At 39.5% G+C, this 23,955-nt stretch overlaps 1 protein-coding gene across 2 annotated transcripts in view; it reads left to right on the forward strand.

Annotated features, from left to right (window-relative positions):
* The window catches only part of LOC149561664 (lecithin-cholesterol acyltransferase-like 4), a 126,515-nt gene that overhangs the window by 21,794 nt on the left and 80,766 nt on the right, over nt 1-23,955 (forward strand). The window contains exon 2 of one of the 2 annotated variants that reach the window (XM_089825229.1): nt 10,299-10,579. The gene's annotated coding sequence lies outside the window, so the exon portion shown is untranslated. The remainder of the gene's footprint in view (nt 1-10,298; nt 10,580-23,955) is intronic. The other variant, XM_089825230.1, reaches the window with a different exon arrangement.

The raw sequence follows: 23,955 nt of genomic DNA on the forward strand, positions 1-23,955 counted from the left end.
ACAGTCTGTGGATGTGGATGTAGTTGCAGATGCAGCTCAATGGGAGCCAATAGCACTTAACTCTTCCAATTGCCTCTTCCTAGTGTCCTTTTCTTGTTCATATGTTTCTAATGGAATCTTGCAAAAGTGCTAAAACTCCAAGTGTGTAATGGTGGTTCCCAACCTAACATGTATCACAAACTCCAAGATGAGTCTAAATCTCTGGCAATCCAAGTACAAGCTCTTCCCGAGCAAGCTAAGAGAGATAATGCACATTTAAGTGCCCTTACCGCTGATGCCAAGTGAGCTTATTGGAGACCGCTGAGCAGCCATAGCTAGGTCCTGAGAATCACCAGAATCAACAAGTCTGAAAATACCATGATCCTCAAGGCCAAGTGCAACAACAGATTGAATATCCCTATCAGTGATGGTGCACTGATGTGATCTGAAGGTGATATCCAACTGTGGAGAGTGTCGCAACATTTGACTAAAAAGACAATAATTGAGTTCCATCCCTGAATCATAGTACACATTGAGGAAAATGAGATTCCTCCCAATAGACTTGATTTGAATGTTGTCTTTGTCGACAACAATGTACTCTTCCCCTCCACCAAAAAAAAGGTTGGTAGCCAGTGAACCAGTCTCTGCTATGGTTGAAATGACGAGAGGCACCTGAATCAATGTATTAGGCATACAAGTTCGCATGATCTGCAGGTCTTTTAGCGATGAAGGCGTTAAAGGTAGATTCTGTCTACTCAGTATGCTCTACACTATTTGCTTTGGGCTGCAAATCAAATTGCTTAGCTTGGGTAGCTAATTCAACCTTCACGTGGCCATACTTGTGGCAATAGTTACATTGACTGTTCTTTTTCTTGGAGCCTTCTGAAGTTGGAGTAAAGAACTTCTGTTGAGAAGACTACTGTGAATGAGACTTGCCCTTATCCTTCTGAAATGATTTAGCAACAAAGGCTTGCTCTGTGCAGGTGGAGCTTGAATTGCTACCGAATTGTTGTTTCCACCGATCTTGTTGAACCAGAAGTGTGCAAAGATTTGTGAACTTCAAATCAACACTAGTAGAAGTGATGTTGAGAGTCTTGATAGAATGCTCATACGACTATGATTATCACAATGTCCTCTTCCTCCATCTTGTGTTCAATAGAGCAAGCAACTGATCACAAATTTCATGAATCTTAAACAAATGTTTTGGGAGTGATTTCAGCTCATCCTTGACAATAGAAACTAGAGTTTTCTTGAGAAAGAAGACCCTGCTTTTGTCTAAAGACTCATGAAGTTTCTTGAGATGTTCCCATTTCTCAACAACTGTCTTGCGGGATGGAATCTGAGGGAGCTGATCATCAACCACAGATTATTTGAGAAGCATCACCGCCTCTCGATTATCCTGATCCAATGTATTTTGATTAGTACCAGTTGTAGTTGAACACTATGTAACACCTAGAACAATCTGATAAGTATTTTGATATTCAAAGATTGTTAGCATTCGTTGCTTCCACGTGCCACAATGCTGACCATTGAATTTTTGGTTTTCCTCAAGCATAAAATTTGTCAAAGATGCCAAAGTGCATCTTTTAGTGAAAAACATGAAAATCTGTGAAGGCATGTACTTGAAGGCAAAAAATCAGAAGACCTATAAAAAATGAAGAGGTTCCAAGAAGAAAGCTCAAGAAACCTAGAAGGATTATGTTGTCCGATTTTGGATCCGCTGGCTTGTAAATCAAGTCACCCCAAAATAATGAACGATAACCTAGTTGAGCTCTCAAAAAACCCATCAAGAATTTGGAATTTTCTTTGGATCTGGTACAAAAAATTAGGGTTTCAAACAAAAACAGCCTAGGCTGAAAAAAACTTCAAAATAATGGTGAATTTGCAATTGGATCAAGAAATAAATGGGCGCGGATATGATGCGGAGGGTTTAAAAATCCTAGACGTCGCTCACAGCGATAGATGTGTAGGAAAAATGGGATGAAATGCCAAAGAACAGCCATGATTTTTGCAAAAACGGAGCTCAAAAGCTGTTCAATATGCAGGCGTTTTGCAAAGAATGCTGATCGCACTGATTGCAGTGTAATACAACAAAAATTCTCGTCTCAAAACCACAATCAAACAGCAAAAACGCTGTTTCAAAAAAGTGACCAAAGACACAGGAAAACGCTGCTGAAAATCACAATCAGAGAAGGAGAAATATCTCGCAAAAAATGGCCTGAAAACCCTAGTTTGGTTCTGCAAAAAAATGAGTTTTTCTGCCCACAAATTTTCCAGAAAAAATAATCTTGAAAAATTCAAGGAAATAATTTCCAAGGGGAAATTATAATTTTTTTTTGAAAAAAACCAGAGTTAGTTTTGATACCATATTACGGGAAGTAATTGGTAAAATACTTGTTTGTTATTAATAGTGATCAATAGATCATTATATACAAAAGAATACGCGATGTTTCCTTAGGAAACAATTGTCAAGAATCGAAACATTGTATTCTAACTAACAGCTAATTAATAACTAACTAAATAATCGAAAAATTCTAATATTTACAATAGATTACAAATACACAACCATTAAATAATAATAGACAATAATAGAAGCTATCTATTATTGTAATATTAATCACAATTAAAGGTAAATAAAAGAACAATGGCATAATTCCATTCCTTGCTGGAGCTATCTCAATATATGTTTGTGTAGAGTAAAACCTGTTTTCTTTTTATTTATTTGATTTTCAATTTTTCATTATGTCCTTTCTGTTGCTTGTAGGTAGTTTTTGTGGTCTTAGAGATCAGAGATTATTGTGTTCCATATCTTCTATTGGTGGGGGCTAATGCAGCATTTATAATTGCATTTGAAGGTCAATAAAAGAACAGTGGCAGAACTCCATCAATTGCTGGAGTTTTCTCAATATATGTTTGTTTAGAGTAAACATCATGTTTTTTGAGTTTAGTTGATTTGTGTAATTAAGACAACTATTTTACTTTTTGCACTGAATTTTGAATTAGTTGCAGCAATTTTTAAGCTTATGAGTGTGTATATATGCATGTGCACATTCACACATTTTAAGCAACATAATATAAATTCATTGCAGTTAATGGTTTGTATCAATAGCACATATAGAAAGACAGGTCATGTATGCTAAGTATGATTAGTTTTTATCTTCAATTGGTAATGTAGGAAATCATGTAAATTTGGAGGAAGCATTGGTTGGCAAAGTTTTAGATCAGATCCAATTTCTACTTATTACTCCTGTTGATTTTGTGATTGGGTAAATTTATAGTAACACTCCATCTAGCTTGGCTCAGAGAATTTAAACCTATAGTCTATGGTTATACACTGCAATAACTGATTATTTGGCCAATGCTGCCACCTCCATCATCCAGACTGGTTTATCGTAGATGACTGTATGGAGTTTTAAATGGATTGAATCTTTCAAACATAAATTGATTACTTTTCAAAGATAATCTGACCTCCAATGCCTATTCATGTGTTGAGTGGCTGTTTGTGTTCAAGAATATGTAGGTCATTGCCAATTTCTAATGGGAATTGAGCACCCTTGTGTGCTTGTGATATTTAGTCAAGCACCAAGTCTGGGGGGGGGGTGGGCGCATTAAAATTTTAAATATTTTAAATTTGAAAAGAATCTAGGAGAGTGGGAATTTGTTTCTACTATATTTGATGAAAGATCTGCTTTGTCATCTATCCAGAAACCTTTATTGAATTCTTTTGGTTCCACAAGATATTTTGTATGAATATCCTAGTCTATTGCAAACCAGAAAATACTTTTAAGGTTCAACCTTCATTTTTAAAAAAAGAAAAAGAAAAAAAAAAGAGGGGGTAAATATTTATTCAACCAAAATCAAAGTACAAAGCAAAGGCACACATCCCTCAAAATCACTACATATTCATATCACCCAATATCAGCTGCTCAACAATCCCACTAAACTCAGTAGGTAACTCCTCCCTTCCACTAATATTCCAGCCATCTCCGCTCTCTGAAGCCCACTTCGCCAAACAATCAGCCACTCTGTTCCATTCTCTAGGGATATAACAAAAGGAGACAGAGTCAAGGGGATTACAAAGACTTAAGGTCTGTCTGACCACAGCCGCTAATTGCCAACTAATATTCTCCAAGTTTTGAGTATTCAGTATGTCCACAACAATCTGAGAATTAGAGTCACAGATGATCTTCTTCCAACCTAGGGAGCAACCTCTCTCAAGGGCAGTCTTATTAGCAAGGGCCTCCATAAGATTATTAGAGTATTGACCTTTATAAGTAGTGAAGAGAAAAACCATACCTCCATCATTATCTCTACCTATGCCCCCAATACCAGCATTACCAGGGTTCCCACGAGATGAACCATCTGTATTAATCTTCAAGGTCCTAGCCGGGGGAGGAGTCCACCTCCCATCACGACAGACCCTTTGCTTACCATGACGAGGCCTTGTTCCACAGGTGTCACCACATGTGCTCTCTCCCAAATTCAAATTTCGCACAGTAGCAATATCACTAGGATCAATACTCTCAGACATATCACACTTTGCAGAGATGGTCTCCTAAAGCCTACTAAGAATAATTCTCCATAAATGCAAACTCTCTAGCTTGGAGTTACAGAAAATTCTGCGATTCCGCTCTAGCCAAAGGTTCCATAGAATGAGAGATGGCCCCACCATCCAAGCAGCCCGCAAAAAAGAGGTCTTCGTTGGAGGTCTGCCCAAACTCTCCTAAAGCCAATTAAAGTGGAAGTATGAGCACAGCCCTGTCGCCAAGCCTCCCACCATCTGTGCCAAATCTCTCCCGAATAAGGGCAGTGAAAGAACAAGTGAGAAGTACATTCCTCATTGTTCAAACAAAGGAAACAGATAGAAGGTCCCTGAAAACCTCGTTTGCGGAGATTCTCCCAAGTGAGGCATTTGTTCTGAACCAACAACCATAAGGAAAAATTACATTTCGGCCAAGAAAGGTTAAACCAAACCTTCTTCCACCAGTTCACCTCCTCTGGGCCATGCAGGTTCCTGTCAAGCATAGCATAACCTTGAGCCACAGTAAACTTGCCTTTTGGGCTAGGGCTCCAGGCCAAGACATCCCCGCTCATGAATAGAACTGCAAAATCTTCCTTCCAAAGTTTTAGTGAGAATAGCACGATCTTCATCAGAGCCACCCACTGGCCACTCCTGGGTGTCCTTCCAACAAGTCACCTCCACCTGACCCAAACGCTTGACTGTCTTTAAGTGCTCCACTCTAACCCATCTAGCATTAGTAAAAATGTGGCAAAGAGTCTAAAGCTGGGGAAAGCTAGAAAGAATGGGAGGATGGCCGTCCCAAGAGTCTTGCCAAAACAGGGCATCAGAACCACTGTTACAAATCCAGAAGAGACCCTGCTTGATAAGTTGAGCGCCCTTCTTAAGAGTGTTCCAAATGCAAGAACCTTTACCCACCAGAGTAAGTCTTGAAATATCAAGATAATCAGCACCCGGAAAATACTTGTGGACAAGAATCTTGGCCCAGTCCTGTTCCTGACATTTACACCATCTCTAGTACAGCTTGGCAGCTAAAGCTGTGACAACAAGGGCCATCGATCTAAGTCCAAGGCCCCCAGCATGCTTTGTTCTACACACAGATTCCCACTTAATGAAGCTCCATTTTGAAGAGAGAAGGCTGCCGGACCAGAGGAATTGCTTGGATAAAGCATCAAAATCCCTCACAAAATTAGAAGGGGGAACCTGCATGCAGCATCTATAGATTGGGAGAGACTGCACCACAGTCTTAAGGAGAACCACTCTTCCAGTTGAAGATAACCATCTCTAAGTCCAATGACTAACCTTACTCCAAAATTTATCAAGAATCCCCTGCTAGTAATCTCTTCGCTGAGAACCCATGACTAAAGGAACTCCAAGGTACATCAAAGGAAGATATCCAATTTGAAATCTTAAAATCTTGCAATCCTGTTTTGAATAAGATGAGGAGTGTTAAAGAAATAAATAGATGACTTGTCCTCATTAATACGCTGCTCTGAAGCTTTCAAATAGATATCCAAAGCACACCTAAAGTTAACTACCTCATTGATTCTAGCCATGCCCATTAATCCAGTGTCATCCACAAACTGTAGATGAGAATAAGAGGGAAGATTATTATTCCATCTCCAACCTTGGATAAGCCCTTGCCTTACCTGTGATTTTAAAAATCTTGCCAGCCCCTCCGCCATGATAATGAATAAATAGGGAGATAAAGGATCTCCTTGTCGAAGTCCCCGAGAAGCCCCAAACAAATTAGACGATTCCCCATTAATGAGGATAGAAAAGGAGGAAGAGGTCACAACTTAGAACCCAAGTCACCCACTCCTCATCAAAACCAAAGGCCAAGAGAATTTTCTGTAAGAACTCCTAGCTCACCCGATCATAAGCTTTAGCCATGTCGAGTTTAATAAACATAGCTTTCTCCTTGGATGTTGACATAGAGTGGACCGCTTCCATTGCTATCACAACCCCATCCAGAATCTGTCTGCCTTCAACAAAACCCCCCTGTTCAGCAGAGATCAAAGCACCAAGGAATGGTTTAAGTCTCTTAGCGACAAGTTTGGTAATGATCTTATAGACAACATTACATAGCGCTATAGGCCTGAATTGGTCCAACCTATTAGCCTCCTCCTTCTTAGGTATAAGAGCCAAGAAAGTGGAATTCAAAGACTTAAGCATTTGTTTATTTCTATGAGATTCCTGTACCACTTCAAGGAGATCAAACTTTATTATTTCCCAGAACGCCTGGAAAAATTCAATTGGGAAACCATCAGGACCAGGCGCCTTGCCTTTTTTCATACCAAAAACAACTTTTTGAAGCTCTGGTAACAGGATAGGACTTAAGAGGGCCTCATTCATATCAACAGACACCAAGGGGGGGATACAATCCAAAATGGCACGCTCCTCATCCTCAGCAGGAAGGGCATCCCTAGTGAAAAGATTAGAAAAATAATTGATAGCTTCCCTCAAGATTTCTCCACAAGAAGAGATCTAGTCACCATCAGATGAGACAAGAGAGGAGATAGAACTACCCTGTCTTCGAGCCTTGATCGCGTTGTGGAAGAAAGTAGTGTTCCTATCCCCTTCTTGTAACCAATCAACATGAGATTTCTGCTTCCAGAAAATCTCCTCCCTAAGCTCCCATTCCTCGAATTTCTTTAATGCCGTGATCTCAGCTTTACTCAAATCATATGTCATCCCTTGATCTCTAATCTGACGGGTAATCATATCCAGATTGGTCTGAGTAGCTAGCTTCTGAGCATGGAGATTCCCAAAATGATGTTTATTCCATCTCTTAAGCTTGTACTTCACGTGTTGGAGCCTCTTGCTGAAGGTGTACATGACCGTTCCATGGGCAGGCTTCCCCTCAAACCACCAGTCCACCATAAGATCAGGTAAAGACAAGTCTCTGAGCTACATCAACTGAAATTTGAAGGAGGGGCGTTTGGTGACATTGTATGAGGTGATGGAAAGCTTAATGGGCCAGTGGTTAGAGCCCCTCTAGTCCAGAATCTCAGCATTAGTGACCCAACTGTTGTTCATCCAATAACAGGAAACCAAAAATCTGTCAAGCCTTTCTGAGATAGCATCACCCCCACATCTCCGATTATTCCATGTAAAGACACCATTGGATGTCTTCACATCAATGAGATTCAAAGAGCCAATCATATCCCTGAGCAGATTTGAAGACGAATTTGGCCTAGCTAGCCCACCCCATTTTTCCTCCAAACTAGTGACAGCATTAAAGTCACCTGCCATAATCCATGGGAGAAAAGGGTCAAGGGACCGAATGAATCTGATATGAGTCCACAAATGTGATTTACCTAAAAAATCAGCAGGAGCATATATATTTGATAAGAGACACCTTTCTCCCGTTTCAAAAAATGAGGCAACCAGAGAGATGGAGGACCGATTGGAGATCCACCATAAGGGGGTAACTTTACGAGGGTCCCAGAAGCAAGCTACACCTCTCGAACTGTTCAAGGCACCAACTCCCTGCCAAGAGCCTTGAGGCCAAATCCGCGAGGCACAGTTAGCCAATCCCTCCATTGAAAGCTTAGTTTCTTGAATAAAGATCACATCAGGAGACTGAGACTCAATTAATCTACGAACAACCTTTTGTTTGGGGATGTTGTTCAACCCCCTTACATTCCATGACAACACAATCATTTATGGGGGTGAGAGAAATGAGAATCAATGGGTATCATAGACCCAGACTCAACCAAATTTTCACCCATTATCTTTACCTTCTCCTGATCAGTCTTCCTACCACTCTTTGACGGTTTATCCAAAGACCCCTTTTTGAATGATTTTTGTTGTATGCCTAAGGAAAGTGGAGCCTTATTAACCTTAGTACGATCTGAGGTCCCCTTCTATTTATTGGGGATAGGAGCCGCCAAGACAGGACCCATCACGCCCTGTGATTCTCCCGTATCTCCAATATCCTGCACTAGAGGAGGCAAATCAATATCTAGCTGTCCAGCCTGTTGTTCCCCTGTGGAAAGAATCTGATCCTCATTCTGCATATTCCCAACCTGAACCTCCTGCTGTCCATTGACCTCCAAAAGAAGCTCCACTGGGGTACCTTCCTCTTGGGCCAAATCTTCAAGAGCCTCAAACTTGTTAAAGGTGTCTTCAGTCTGCCTGTCCCTCCAGGTTCTCTTCTTTCCTTTACCTTTGTTACGAGGCTTGACCTGAGTAAATCCCTTGCTATCAACAGGTCCCATAGATGAAGTAGTCTTCCCCTTGCCCTCCCCATGGGGTCCAGGAGCAGCCAAAGAGGGGGACTTGTTTCTGCGGCAATTGCGATATAAATGCCCATATTCATGACAAATTCTGCATCTGAATGGTAAGGTCTCATAGTCTAGCTGTTGGATCCAAGAAGATTTAATTCATGCAAATTTCCATAGAATCTGGCAATGGATTATTTAAATCAACTTCTACACAAATATGGGCAAAGGAAATTACCTTATGATCCTGCGTCTGTGTAGCTGAACCCACAGGTTTCCCAAGAAGCATTGAGATTGAGTGAAGAATATCTTCTCTCCAGAATTCCAAAGGCAACCTCGGTAAGCGGATCCACATCGGAACTCGTGAGGGAATTTCCTCAGCCGAGTTAAAGCCCATATGCCAGGGCTTGATGAAAAGCCCCACCTGGTTAAAGAAATAAGGGCCCCTTTCAAATGCCTTACTCTTGTCTGACATGCTGGAAAAGATGACCATAAAGTAGTTATTGGCTGCTAGCAGAATCTCCATATCTCCTTCTGGGTTCCACATCCGGCGAGCCCAGGATTCTAGTACCTGCAAGGAAAGGCGAAGACCCAAAAACTTATAATAAGGGCATGATTGCTCCAGTATTCAACATCTTTTGACACTTGATCAGGTTGTATAACTAAGATTGGCCGGTCCTCGGCTCTTTGCAAGCATCCATTCACTTTCTTTAGTTGAAACCCCCCTTTTGGAGAAGATTCTCCATCTCCCGATTGCGGCTTACCATTCAGATCCTTGTTATTGGCATGCATTGAAGACGAATGCTCCCCCATCACCGCATCACCAGCAGGGAGCTGAGAGGAGGGAAAGCCTCGATCTTTCATTCAAAATCGACACGGGACTCAGCAATAGTGAGGAGGTACCGGGGCAAAAGCCCCACCAACACAACTCACCACAGCCCTCTCCAAAGACAAACCACAGCAATATATTAGTTGCAGAAGGATCTCCCGCGGTTTGGAAAAACCCGGCCACTCAAGGCACCAGCGTTGACCAATGTGGAAGACAGCACAACAGACTCAGGCGACTTCCAAACCTCCAACGCGCAGGTGAAGCGCAGACCAGAACGCAGCAGGGGCTAGGGCACGAAGGCCCTAGCAGACACCAGACCACGTGCGCACGCCATCCAAGGCATAATGTAATGTTATTGATATCAATCATCAAGGTTCAACCTTCATTATCCCTGCATGTATTCCGCAATTGCTCCCTTATTTTCCATTGAGATATCTCTGTTGATCTTCCACATTTGTGAAGGAAGTGCATGGTTGCAGGCCTGGGGGAAAGCTAGGGGGAATGTTTTTGAACCGTTTTCTTCAGGTGTCTTTTTGTGGTGAGAAATTCAGGGTGTTTGTGATACTCTCAACATAGGTACAGGGTAGTATTCTGGGTAATTCTTTAATCTAAATTTGAGAGTGCTGAATGTGATGATTAATTCGAGCCTTTCTTGTGATTCATTTTTCAGATAGGCTATCTAATACTTTTTAATTTTCTTGATTTCATTGATTAAAAGCTCAAGAATTTGCTTTCCTGAATGCAGGTATTTATTGCAGAAAAAACTGTTCTAGCATTATTGTAGTGAAATGGCTGCCTTATTGCAGGAAATAGTTGAAAAGCTTGAGGAATGATTTCATTTGACCAAGAAAAAACAACCCTATGTGAATCCTGATTTGGATCCAGTCTTACTTGTACCTGGCATAGGAGGTTCTATATTGACTGCTGTAGATGAAAATGGCCACAGAGAACGTGTCTGGGTTCGTCTGTTTGCTGCTGATCATGAAATCCGAACGAGGCTTTGGTCTCTCTTCGATCCTAGCACTGGTACAATTTTTTTGTTTTGGGACATTTAGTCATATCCTTGGACTTCAATATTTATCATCACATGATTGATACATTGACTGGAGTCAGTGAATTCTTGGAATTCTGCTCTCATAAATTTGTCCTGCATTAATTCACCCTTGAGCCTATATGCCAGACAATAATTCCTCAGCATGTAATTCCTCTCATTAATTTTTTGGTAATCGTTATGCTTATTTTATTTGATCTCTTGTGGAAGACACAGTAGAAACAATGTTTTTAAGATTTGTGTATACATAATTACCAAAACCATTTTCATATGCACGTTTTAAAGATAAAACTATCCAATTTCTCTGTCTACCTCAACATCCAGCATATTAAACACATGGACATTTGAGAAAGATTCAACTGTGAAGCTAAGCACCATGAGTAAGGTGAGGTCACATGATACAAAAGGCTACCTGAATCATCTCCATAATGAAACATTAGGATCCATTAGGATCTGGGAATGTAAAATCTTCATCAGTATGAGGTTTCTAGAAAATGATTGGGAGCAGAAAACACATGATTTAGTTTACGGAATAGAACTACGGATCTTTTACGGGAAGTGATTTTGAAACGAGTGTTGTGATTTCACAACTGCCACAACAAAAGCTGAACTACTGCCAGCATGAAGGGTGTTTTTATCCTGATATATCATTCATGAATGTATTGTCCCCACAATTTTCTTCAATTTCTTTAAATATAATAAACCCTTGTCCAAAATAATTGTCACACATTTGATGGTAAGTATGAAAGTACTTCAGGGATTATAGTTTAACAATATATTAGATAATTGACATTTGATGCTTAGATTGTATCTCAAAAAATATTGAACTTAAACTCTTATCTCTGCTGTAAATCTTCCTGCAATTTGTGGTGATCTTTCTTTATTTAAATGCTTTTGAAGTGTCTTAGAGTCTGATTGAATCAGGACTTTCCATCCACTAACTCGGTAATAGGAATTAAGAGGTTTTTGTCTGTTATTTCAGACCTTTAGGAGTTTCATTCTCAAATTGCTGAACCATGGTTCATGTTCCACAATGGTTCACGTTCCACAATGTACGATATTGTAAAATATTTTCACAATTTTTTTTGTACTTCCCCTTGATTTATCTTCCTTATATATGCATTTTCTTATAGACAACTCTTCATTCACACACCTTTTGACATTTTCTTAAAACTGAACTTTATTAAATTTTAGTTTTATAATATTGATTATTCTGCCTTGAATGCTTCTTTTATAAGCCTCTATGGTTTATAATTAAGATGACAATCATAGAAATTGCTGTAACGAATGTAACCTGTGCATAATTCTCAGCGACCTTTCTAAATTTTTTTGTTATAACATGATGTATCTGATAGCCTTTTGAATTGGACAATTTTTAGTGTAGGTTTGATAATTTAAATTCTTTGGTGATTTTAGATTTTTGTCATTATTTTAGGCGGGGCATTACAATCCACCCTTTCCAAAATCGCTCATACTCAGGCAACTGGAAACAGGATGCTGAAGAATTTCTTTGCTCTCCCATGTTGCATCTTGTTGGGATGGTCTTTCCATGGAATCAGATACTGTCATTTTTTTTCTTCTTAGCTTTCTTTCTCTAAAATCTATAATTGCCACAGGAATTAGAATCAATGTTCCTTTACTATCCTACGAGGTAGTTTCAATGAAGAAATTATAATTTGACTTCCTAAAATATCTTTCATTATTTTTTGCTGTTATTAACTCGAGGAGCTCCAGCAGTAATTCCTTGTAACACTACGTCTTTATCCACTGATTGAAACCTTACTCCATAATCTGATGATTTTGAGTAAACTCTTCCAAAGAATGTATTCATTGCCCTCCTAAGACCACGTTGGTTTCTCCTATGCCCACCATATAGGAGTCATCATGCAACTTATATCTACCAAGTTGAATTTTCGTAGTGCATGGAATGATAAAACCATCAACAAATGTAACATTGAAATCTTCTATTTTTAAATGTCTTCTAGCAACTAATCCTTCATCAATGAAATTGTGAGTTGTTCCACTGTCTATTAGGATTGTAGCTTTGTGCTTGGATGATATTCAGGAGCAGCTGACAAGGTTGCAAGTGTGTCCTTTGAATATTCACATTCATTTTTGGAATAGTTTCACACTTTGCTACTTTCGATTCTGATTCTTCCTCGTCATGAGACATTATTTCTATGTAATGCACTGACCTTTGACTAGACAAAGGTGTCCAAGTTCCATGGTTTCCCCAAGAAAAGCATAAACCATTTTGACACATTTTGTTTTTGGTTGGTTAATCAAAATTATGCTTCATGTTGAAAGGCCCTTAGTCTATTGGTGAAGTTGAATGGCTCACAAAGAGCCCACCAGGGATCAAGTCTTACTAAGTGCAAGGCCCAACACCATAAGGGATGAGGCTGGGATCGTGCCCCGGGTGATTTTGATGGTGTTGGATGCCCCCCAGTCCTTGGCCCTAAGTTGAAGAGGTGCACATGTGGGTCCGTATCCGGTTCCTAACCCCTCAACCAAAAAAAACAGAAAAAAAAATTACGCTTTGTTGTAAATGTCAATTTTTTAGAAAAACACTTTTGAAAAAGGTTCTGGATTCAGCCCTATAGTAAGGTTTTCTTCTTGGCTATGGAAGTTTCTAAATTTTATTGCTCTTTTGATAGCTTCTTGAAGTGTCCAGGGATCAAAGTCCTTAATCAAACCTTAAAGAGGTTCAATTTGTCCTTCAATAAAAATGACAAACTTCTTTCCAAAACATCATGTACTGTTAATGACAATCTTTTGAATTCTTCTACATATCTTTGTTCTATCCCTTCATGTTTTAGTTCTGCCAATTATCTAAAATGGACTTCTGGGTTTTGTTGATTCTCATAATTAGTTTGTGACCTTGGGTAACCAAGTAATGGACATAATAATAAATAATATCAAATTAACTTAAAATTAAAATCTTATTAACTTTAATGAATGGTTAACATACATGAAATGAAGAGATGTGACTCGCTTAAACAAGAGATATAAAAGGGCGATTATTTTATTGAGGACATCCATCCATCAATTAACAATTTAATAATCAATTGAATAATGAAGCAATCAATCAATATGGAGATAAATAATTATTTTCAAAAGAACAATATTGTAATCCTTGTAATATGTGAAAAAGAAGAAAATAACCCCCAAAAAAACAATATAGTAATCCTTATAAATGTCAAAAAGGTTTATAAAATTATATAAAGAAAAGAACTTCACTTTTTTTGGACAAAGTTTGAAAAATTCTCAAAAAGCTGGAAAAATCATTGATAAATTTAATGAAACATGTAAGTACATCCCTTTCTTTCTTGTAATACTCAACAAACTTGATAGATTCCCTTTGTTGACCTTTCATCTTCAAGGAAACAACCAACAATCTTAAAGTATGAAAAATTGTTGATAAGATGTGGAATCATTGTTCATGAAATAGGCATTCCATATATGGATAAAAGATATCAAGCTGCTGAATTGTCAGTTTTATGAGATACATGTATAAAGATATGTGTACCAATACGACAAATCATGGAGAAACTAGAAAATTTGACTCAAATGTGAAGTTTGTAGAAGTTGCAACCTGATTTAGCTATCACTAGAATAGCTCATGCTATCCCATTAAAGGCAAGAGGACTTGGTACCAATCACTTAGTTGAACTTACTTATGCCTAGATTTATGAGTCTTACTTGACCTCTTTATTGTTAAAAAAATTGAGAAGATTTGGGTACAACCACTTTGGTGAGAAAATACAAGTTTAATATGTTCCAATAATTCTTGATTGAATTATTAGAGATAATTCAATCTATAATTTGATTTAAACTATTGAAATGTTAACATATAGAAATATTTTTTGTGAGATAAATATAGAAATTTATTTAAAGTCATTATTTTAAATCATATTCGTAGATGTGAACAATTGTATTTATGAAGTGGTTGTGGTTTGAGTTCTTTTTGGCAAAAGGACTGAAATGAGAACACTCTAGGTTAAAATAAGGGTAGCTTAAAAGCAGTAAAACCTGGGGGCCACACCTCCCCCAAAACCTTTAAGTACCCATCCTCGAGATGTCCTTGCACCAGGTACTTAAGAGTACTTGAGTATTCCACCTCTGCTATTCTGTAACCACATCCATGTCGGAACAGGTACTTGAATTTCTATTTTTTAAATTTAGTATTGGGCATGTACTATGTTACTATGTTAAATGTTCAATGGTTTTGGTTCGTATTCCAATGTTGCTATGTTCAAGTATTTCAATTTGGTATGTTATACTAAAACATCATTTCATTACTAGCATTTCAAGCTCTAAATGTGTAATTTACAACACCCCACTACCCCCTGTCCTCATCATTGTCACCTTGCCGTCCCCTTGACGTCCTGAAATTGTGGCCCTTTGTCTCGCATCTTGGAAACACATTCCCAAGTCTCAAAATACCCAAGCTCCAATGCTACACTACTTAAAAATGTTCTTATTGGTTTGAAAAAAAGCATTAAAGTCATGGAAATATACACGGAGTATTGGGCTTTTCCTGGCTCCGATTTCCAAGTTTGCATAGGATCCAAGCTTATCAACCTAGGTGTCTTGTGGGGTTCTGTGGTGCTTGGGCCAAACCTTGGGTGAACACTAACTTAAGGCATCTTGAATTAAGGGCTTGGATATTACAAGTTTAATGATATGGTGACAAAATCAAGAGGATCTAGTAGCTTAGCTTGACATCATTTGGTTTGAATACAAGGTTGTTCTGCCCCTAACCCTATAGCGTGTATAGTGCTATGAGTAATCAGCTTGTGGCTACCTTTTTTCTTAAATAAGTTAATAATCATATGTGTGTGTGTATCCTAGGAGTTATATTTGAGTATCTAAGTCAGCCTAGGTGGTATCTAAGGCATAATTGTTGCGAGCATGAATGCTGATGATATTCCTATGGGGGAGTATTGTAGATATGTTATTATGATGGTATGTTACATTCATGACTGAGTTTGTTATTAATGTCAACATAACATTTTTCTATGTTACTTGACAGAAGAACAGCGGAAAGATCAGGTTGGTACGGACGACTAGTTGAGTATTCTAACTATTCGAGGTTATGGGAGATACTTCTGAGTAGCTAGTATATGTAGTTAACATTGGAAGAAGAAATGATAAGATTGGAAGAAGTTATGTTAGTTTTGGTGATGTCTATTTTGAGATAGAGTTTATAGAGGCATGTTCTGGTAAAATTGTTATATCTCTTAGCAGAGTTATTATTCTAAGGAGCGAGGTTGAGAATGTGAAGAAGACATGTTGATGATGACGTGGCTAAGATTGCTCGTCATAATATTGCCTGTACGAAAAGTTATTCAAGTTGCAAGGCAGAAGATTAATGTTATCGCTAAGTGTAATGTGTTCTCAATGTGATCCTATAATAAATAATTGAGAAGGTCTAATAGGCGACTCAGGAATTGTTTTATGGACTCGGTATAAAGGAAGGACATTTTCCTTTATCATTGTATGGTTTTATGATTAATGATAAGCAACAGTAAGAGGGGAATGCGAAGTTGAGCAGAGCAGTGCGGAAGTGAAGAAAACTTCATTGCCAAGGTTTTGCTGAGTGATCCGAGGTTTGATATTTGGACTGGAGGTTGATGGCCTGGTCTACAATGTCTGACAATGATTGGTTCGGTTGACAGAACAAAATGAAAGAAGAACATAATAGTAAATTGCATGTTTGAGCAATGAGCTCTTCTTGTAGTTGAAATTGCATGTTTAGGTAGTGGGCTCATCTTGCATACATTGTACTACAACTCCTAACAGGGTTGGAATCTACTAATAGGGATTCAAAGTCTCCTAATAGGGAGTCATATGTACTAAATGTCGTAATAGATTCCTAACAAAGTCCATCCTCTAACAAGGAATATTTATATTAGTACATCATCTTGTGGGCATCATTTCTACTGAGGTTTTCCCTCTGATCAATGTTTTCCCTAGTCAACAAATATGGTGTAATTGTCTATGTGCATTTTATTATGGTTGCTATTTACTTTGGTTGAATGGTTAAGTTTGTTTAAAGAAGATAAATATTTCAATTGTCAGATAACTGATTCACCCCCCTTCACACCCCCCCCCTCTCCGTTATCTTTGTGGACTATTGTTTCTAACAATTGGTATCAGAGCATTAGGTCCTTGAAGATAAAGCTTAACAACTTTGGGAGATCAGTGGTGAGAAAAGATAGTCCTAAGTCAGATAGTGGAAATTTCGACACAAACAATAAAGCTTCTTAGTAAGAGATCAGAATTGTATACTGAATTGAGCACTAAGTTTTTGGATAGAGGCATAAGTAAAGACATATTTAGATTTGAAGAAGGCATGAAGATCAAGGAAGGTATTGATCTAGTTATGAAAAGAGAAAAAGAAGGTATGGAAATTTTTTCTTGTTGGATATGTTGTAATGGTCCTTACCAATAGGCCACTAATAACCACTGATACTAAACTGTGATATTTCGTCAAACACTTGACATGCAAACTAAATACACTGCTGAAAGTAAAATGCTGAATAAAGGAAATTGTTGTGCAACAAATCTACTCAAATAACTGATATAAAATAGTGCTAATATATTCATTCAGTGATAACCAGATGCTTTTACATATGATATGCAATTTTTTAACTCAAAGTATTACAACATGGCACATTACAAACAAACCCTTACTGGCTGAATGCAACTGAGAATTTTTGAAACTACAAATTGAAATGAAAGAACCTGGATTGAGCAAATGCTGGAGACTGAATGCTAAAGATGGAATCATGGAAATGCAACTCCAACCTGCCCTTAAACTTGCTGACCGTACGGCCTGCAGATACAACTGTACATGTACAGACTGGTACAGCACTTGGCAAAGATAAATGCTGGGCTGAAAGGTGCCGAAATTGGTATGGAAATAATTGCCAAGCTCCAAGGAAAATTCTCCCAGAAAATAAAAATCAAACTCCTAGCCAACAGTGAGATATGAGCAAAAATGTATGTCCAGGCTGAAAATCAAACCCTGTTGGAAATGTCCAAATAAGCCCAACTTGAAGTAGCTGAATACCACTTCCAAAGTGCAACCCTTCAAAGGGTATTTCACCTCCTCAGTTATGCAAATCCTTAGGAGACTCCGTTCCTAATGATCAAATGACAATCTGCAGACCAAGATGGCGCCACAAATGCCCCAAAGAGAAAAGTAGTGTAAACTCAAGTCATAGGATGTCCAAATGAGAGGCCAAGCATTTTATTTATTTACTTTCCTAAGAAGCCACTAAGAACTTCTAGAAGTATCCATAAAATATTCTTATGAAATTCCTTTATAATGCACTTTTATATAAAAAGTAACTTTATAAAACAAAAAGTGCAACTCAACTCAAAATTATAATATTTTGGCCTCACATAACACATAAAATAAAAATATGATAAACCCCATCTTTCCAAGAGCAAAATAGAGCATCCAATCCCAAAATAATCATTAGAATGACTCTCTCACCAAAATCATTTGTCTACGAGAGTCCATGATAGGCAAATTCACTAAAAATGACATGTCACTAAAAAGGGGACATGACGGTCTGCACCTTCTGAAATTGCTTGCCCTCAAGCAATCGTAAAGCTGGATGTTGCAAAATATCTTCTCCCTCCCATGTGGCATCCTCCTTGGGTAAATCTCTTCACTTCACTAAGTACTCTTTGATAGTCCTACGGAGCTGTCTCTCTCTGTTGTCAATGATGTACTCAGGAACAAGAACCAATTTCCCTTCATCATCCAATGGAGGAAGGAATGTTGAAGGCACAACATGCTGACCCAACGCCTTCTTGAGCTGTGACACATGGAAAACATTGTGCACCCTGCTGTCTGTTGGAAGCTCAAGCTCATAAGCCATCTCACCTATCCGCCTGATAATCCTGAAAGGGCCATAGTATCTAGGCTTAAGCTTCTTTGACCCCCTCTTCCTGAGAGTAGACTGTCGGTAAGGCTGTAGCATGAGGTAAACCATGTCATCAACCTCAAAACTCTTCTCTGTCCTCTTCTGGTCTGCATACTGCTTATGCTGATTCTGTGCTTTGACAATATTATCTTTGAGAGCATCAACAAGGTCCTTGCACTCCTGAAGCAAATCCCCAGCACAAGGAACTCTAATATCACTCATAAGAAAATCAACAAAGCTCGGTGCATTAGAGCCATATAGTGCTTTGAAAGGAGTCATCTGAATAGACATGTGATAGGTAGTATTATAGCAATACTCACATAAATAAATCCATCTAACCCATGCTTTTTGCTGACCATCCACGTATTCCTCAAATATCCCTCCACCCACTTATTTACTATCTCTGTCTACCCATTAGTTTGTGGGTGGTAACTGGTGCTAGGTGAGAGCTCAGTGCCACATAAACGGAACACCTCCTGCCAAAAATGACTCAAGAACCTGTCACTCACTATGCTCCAGGGTATCCCATGTAGTCAAAAAATCTCCCTGAAAAAGACTTCAGCCACCTGCATTGCTATGTAAATAGTAGTGATGCTATGTAAGTAGTAGTGATGGGAAGGAAGTGTGCATACTTCATCAACCTGTCTACCACCACATAGATGCAATCTTGCCCTTGGGCCTTAGGCAAGCCCGTAATGAAATCCATGGATATGACTCCCATTTCTTGTTAGGGATGGGAAGTGGCTATAGGAGCCCTGCTAGAAAGATGTGCTCTTGTTTGTTCTGCTGGCAAACAAGACACTCTCTAACATACTGTGACACATCTACCTTGAGCCCCTTCCATGTGAATCGCTCGCGTACCTGCTTGTACGTTTTGAAGTATCCAGGATGTCCAACTCTAGGTGATCATGAAGTGCTCTCATAACAATATGCTTCACTTTCGATCCTGGGACTAAGAATATCCTGTTCTTGTAGGTAATCAAATCATCCACAAGTGTATACCTGGTATCAACAACTGTCCCAACAACAATCCCGGATGCCCATGAATCTTTAGCATACTTAGCAATGATCAAGTGCCTCCAATTTTCTGATATCTGAATCATAGCACTGAGATGTGGTCTATGTGACAATGCATTTGCTACCACATTCTGAGTCCCTTTCACATAGGAGATGTCAAAATCATAAGCCTGCAGTTTACTAACCCACTTTTGCTGCCTGTCATTGAGATCTCTCTGTCCAAGGAAATGTCTCAAACTATTGTGGTTAGTTTTAATGCAAAACTTACCACCCACGAGATACTGCCTAAATTTAGCCAATGCATTCATAATAGCCAACATCTCCTTGTCATATATACTAAATGATCTCTCTGGTCCACAGAGCTTCCTGCTCTCAAATGCAATGGGGTGCTTGTCCTGCATCAGAACAACACCAATACCCTCTCCAGATGCATCACACTAAAGCTCAAATGGCTTCGAAAAGTCAGGCAATGCTAACACAGGGCACGTAGTCATGATCTCTTTGAATCTCTCAAAGTAAGCTTGTGCCTCAGGTGTCCAAACAAAGGCTCCCTTCTTCAACAAATCTGTCATAGGAGCTGCATGACGTGAATACCCACTGACAAATCTGCGGTAGAAACCACACAACCCAAGAAACCCTCTCAATTGTGTCAGGTTCTCTGGAGTAGGCCAATCCACAATAGTACGAATCTTATCAGGACCCATCCTTGCTCCCTTTGCACTAATGATGTGACCCAAATACAGTAGCTCTGTAATGCCCAAATCACATTTGGACTCCTTAGCGTACACGGACTCCGACTGCAGGATCCCCAAAACTATCTCCAAGTGCTCCATGTGCTCTTGCCAAGTCCGATTGTAAATCAGAATGTCATCAAAGAAGACTAACACATACTTCCTCAACTGGTGATGAAAGACCTTGTTCATGGTGGATTGAAAAGTAGCTGGCGCATTGGTTAGCCCAAATGGCATGACCACAAACTCAAAATGCCCACAATGATATCTGAAGGCAGTCTTCTCAATATCCTGATCTCTAACTTTGATTTGATGGTGGCCGGATCTCAAATCAATCTTCGTGAAGTAACATGCACCGTGAAGCTCATCAATCTGTGGAATGGGGTACCTGTTCTTGATTGTCCTTTTGTTCAACACCTTGTAATCAATGCACATCCTTAATGTACCATCCTTTTTCTTCACCAGCACAATCGAAGAAGCAAAAGGAGACTTGCTAGGCCTGATGTGACCCGTCGCAAGAAGCTCCTTGATGGTTTTCTCAATCTCATCCTTGAACCTCTTAGGATGCTTGTATGGTGTAATCATCACGGGTTTAGCACCCTCCTCCAACTCAATGATGTGCTCAGTACCTCTATTTGGTAGTCTGCTAGGTGGAATGTCATTGAAGACTCTGTCATACTTCACTCTCAACCTCTGTATGTCTGGGTGATAATCTGTCTTATGCTGTCCCTCCTGTGTAGGCATGACAGTACATACGGCTGCCCACTCAATGTCATCATGTTTAGTTAACCTCTCCAGCCGTCTGAAGGAAATAGTCCTGATGTCTCCATTCCTGATGGCTCTCAAAATGTGTTGCTTCCCATCCACTTCAAACTTAATCTTCATGTCCTTCAATCTGAAGGTGACCTCTTCCAATGAGCGCAACCACTCCATTCCAAGAACAATATCCAGATCACTCATGTTGACAACATGGTAGTCCGCCTTGAACTCATAGTTGTTCAGGTGTAAGGGCAAATTTCTAACCATCCTGTTACACTTAAGAGTGTAACCATTAGCAACTTGTACTCGTAGTCCCTCAAACTCCTCAGTCATAATTCCATGATGTTCAACAAAATGTGCATAAATGAAATTGTGCGTAGCACCTGTATCAACCAAAGCAATAACTCTCTACCCTGCTAGAACACCACGCAATCTAAAAGATCCTTCCTGCTGAATGCTAGACAAGCGTGCCTCTTGAAAGTGTAACTTGGGCTCCTCCTTAGTCTCTGGAGCTTCTGCTTTTACCTTGGGCTCTGCATCACTATGATCAAACTCATGTCCAGAATTATCAAAGTCTGAACCCTCGTAGTAAGCCCACATAACCCTGTTGGCCTTCCCTTTAGGCCTCATAGGACAATCATGATCTCTAGGACCCTTGCAATAAAAACATAGCTTCTTCCTGTGCAAGTCATTCAGCGTCTCCATATCCAAAGGTGCAGTAGACTTACCCTTGGTGTCAACTTTTTTGCCCTTGTTTTTATCAAACTTCTTATTGTCCTTGAATGAAGAAGTGCTCCTGGAGGTGAACCTGCTGGAGGGTGCTGTGAGCTCCATGCTCTGTGCTTTCTTCATAGCCTCCTGCAATGAAGGGGGATTGAATGCCTTGATCCATCCCTTTAGAGGTTTAGACAACCCCTCTGTGAATAGTATAACCAACCTCCTCTCGGACACATCCTGCACCATCATTGATAATCTCTGAAACTCACTGATGTAGACATCCAAACTGTGCGTCTGTCTCAGTTGTGCAAGATCACGGAAGATCTCCGGGTCTTTCTTATCAAAGTGCTCTACCAATCTATCCACAAAATCCTGATAGGATGTCACCTAATTATGTTGCAATGTGACCACCAATCATGTGCTGCGCCCTCTAAATGCAAAGTGGCATACCTGATAGCATCCGTCTCTGACATAGGCCTCAATTCTAGGAATGTATCTAACTTATGGATCCAGGCTTGTGCTGTCATTTGTCCATTGCCGTCGAAAGATGCTAAGGTGAGCTTGCTAGCAGCTCGCTGCAACTCACTGTCCTGACCTCCTCTAGGCCTCCAATTCTGCCTGCTACTCCTCATGTGCTCTCTTCTCTGACTCAGGTAGCGATCAAAATTCAGCAACTCATGAACATGTGGAGGTAGTGCTTGCCATTCTGCATCTGCAGCTCAAAGATCATCCTGAAAGTCCTCTGGCATATCGTCCTCTACTGCCTCTTGGGCCACCTCTCTAAGGAATGTAGGATGTGTAGGCCTGTTTGCAGTCCATGACCTGTGCCTAGGAGCACCCTGTGAACTTGCTACACTCTTGTTGTCCTACTCTGGTGTCCCCCTACCCTATTCTTGATTCCTCGGCTGATCAACTCTTTCCATCATAGTAGTCAATGCACGTATAGACTAAACTATCTCCTACTGTCCAGTAGCCATAGCCCAGAAGAAGTTTCTAGCCTCATCCTCATAAGTTCTAGGGACTCTAGGTGGACTCTGTGACTGTCTTTCACCCATCGTAAGTATATCTCTGAATTCCTGCTCACCTTTAGGTGCTACTCTCTTGCGTGTATAATACTTGTGATACCCAAAAGCTGAAGAATGCATAAAGATTCTTTACCCAACAGGATGGCAAGAACACCGCTCTAATACCACTGTAATGGCCCTAACCAATAGGCCACTAATAACCACTAATACTGAACTGTGACATTTCGTCAAACACTTGACATGCAAACTAAATACACTACTGAAAATAAAATGCTGAATAAAGGAAATTGTTGTGCAACAAATCTACTCAAATAACTAATGTAAAATAGTGCCAATATATTCATTCAATGATAACTGAATGCTTTTACATATGATATGCGATTTTTCAACTCAAAGCATTACAACATGGCACATTACAAACAAGCCCTTACTGGCTAAATGCAACTGAGAATTTCTTGCAACTACAAACTGAAATGAAAGAACTTGGATTGAGAAAATGCTGGAGACTGAATGCTGAAGACGGAATGATGAAAATGCAACTCCAATTTGCCCTCAAACTTGCTGACCGTACGGTTTGTAGGTACAACTGTACCTGTACGGACTGGTACGACACCTGACAAAAATAAATGCTGGTCCGAAAGGTGCCAAAAATGGTATGGAAATAATCACCAGGCTCCAAGGAAAATTCTCCCAGAAAATAAAAATCAAACTCCCAGCCAACAGTGAGATATGAGCAAAAATGTATGTCTAGGCTGAAAATCGAACTCTGCTGGAAATGTCCAAATAAGCCCAACTTGAAGTAGTTGAATACCACTTCCAAAGTGCAACCCTTCAAAAGATATTTTACCTCCTCAGTCATGCAAATCCTTAGGAGACTCCGTTCCTAATGATCAAATGACAATTTGCAGACCAAGATAGCGCCACAAATGCCCCAAAGAGAAAACTAGTGTAAACGCAAGTCATAGGATTTCCAAATGAGAGGTCAAGCACTCTATTTATTCACTTTCCTAAGAAGCCACTAAGAACTTCTAGAAGTATCCATAAAATATTCTTATAAAATTCTTTTATAATACACTTTTATATAAAAAGTAACTTTATAAAATAAAAAGTGCAACTCAACTCAAAATTTTAATATTTTGGCCCCGCATAACACAAAATA

Source organism: Cupressus sempervirens, chromosome 4, assembly GCF_028749045.1.
Source record: "Cupressus sempervirens isolate cs-2001-9-10 chromosome 4, ASM2874904v1, whole genome shotgun sequence".
In the NCBI taxonomy this organism is placed as follows: Eukaryota; Viridiplantae; Streptophyta; class Pinopsida; order Cupressales; family Cupressaceae; genus Cupressus; species Cupressus sempervirens.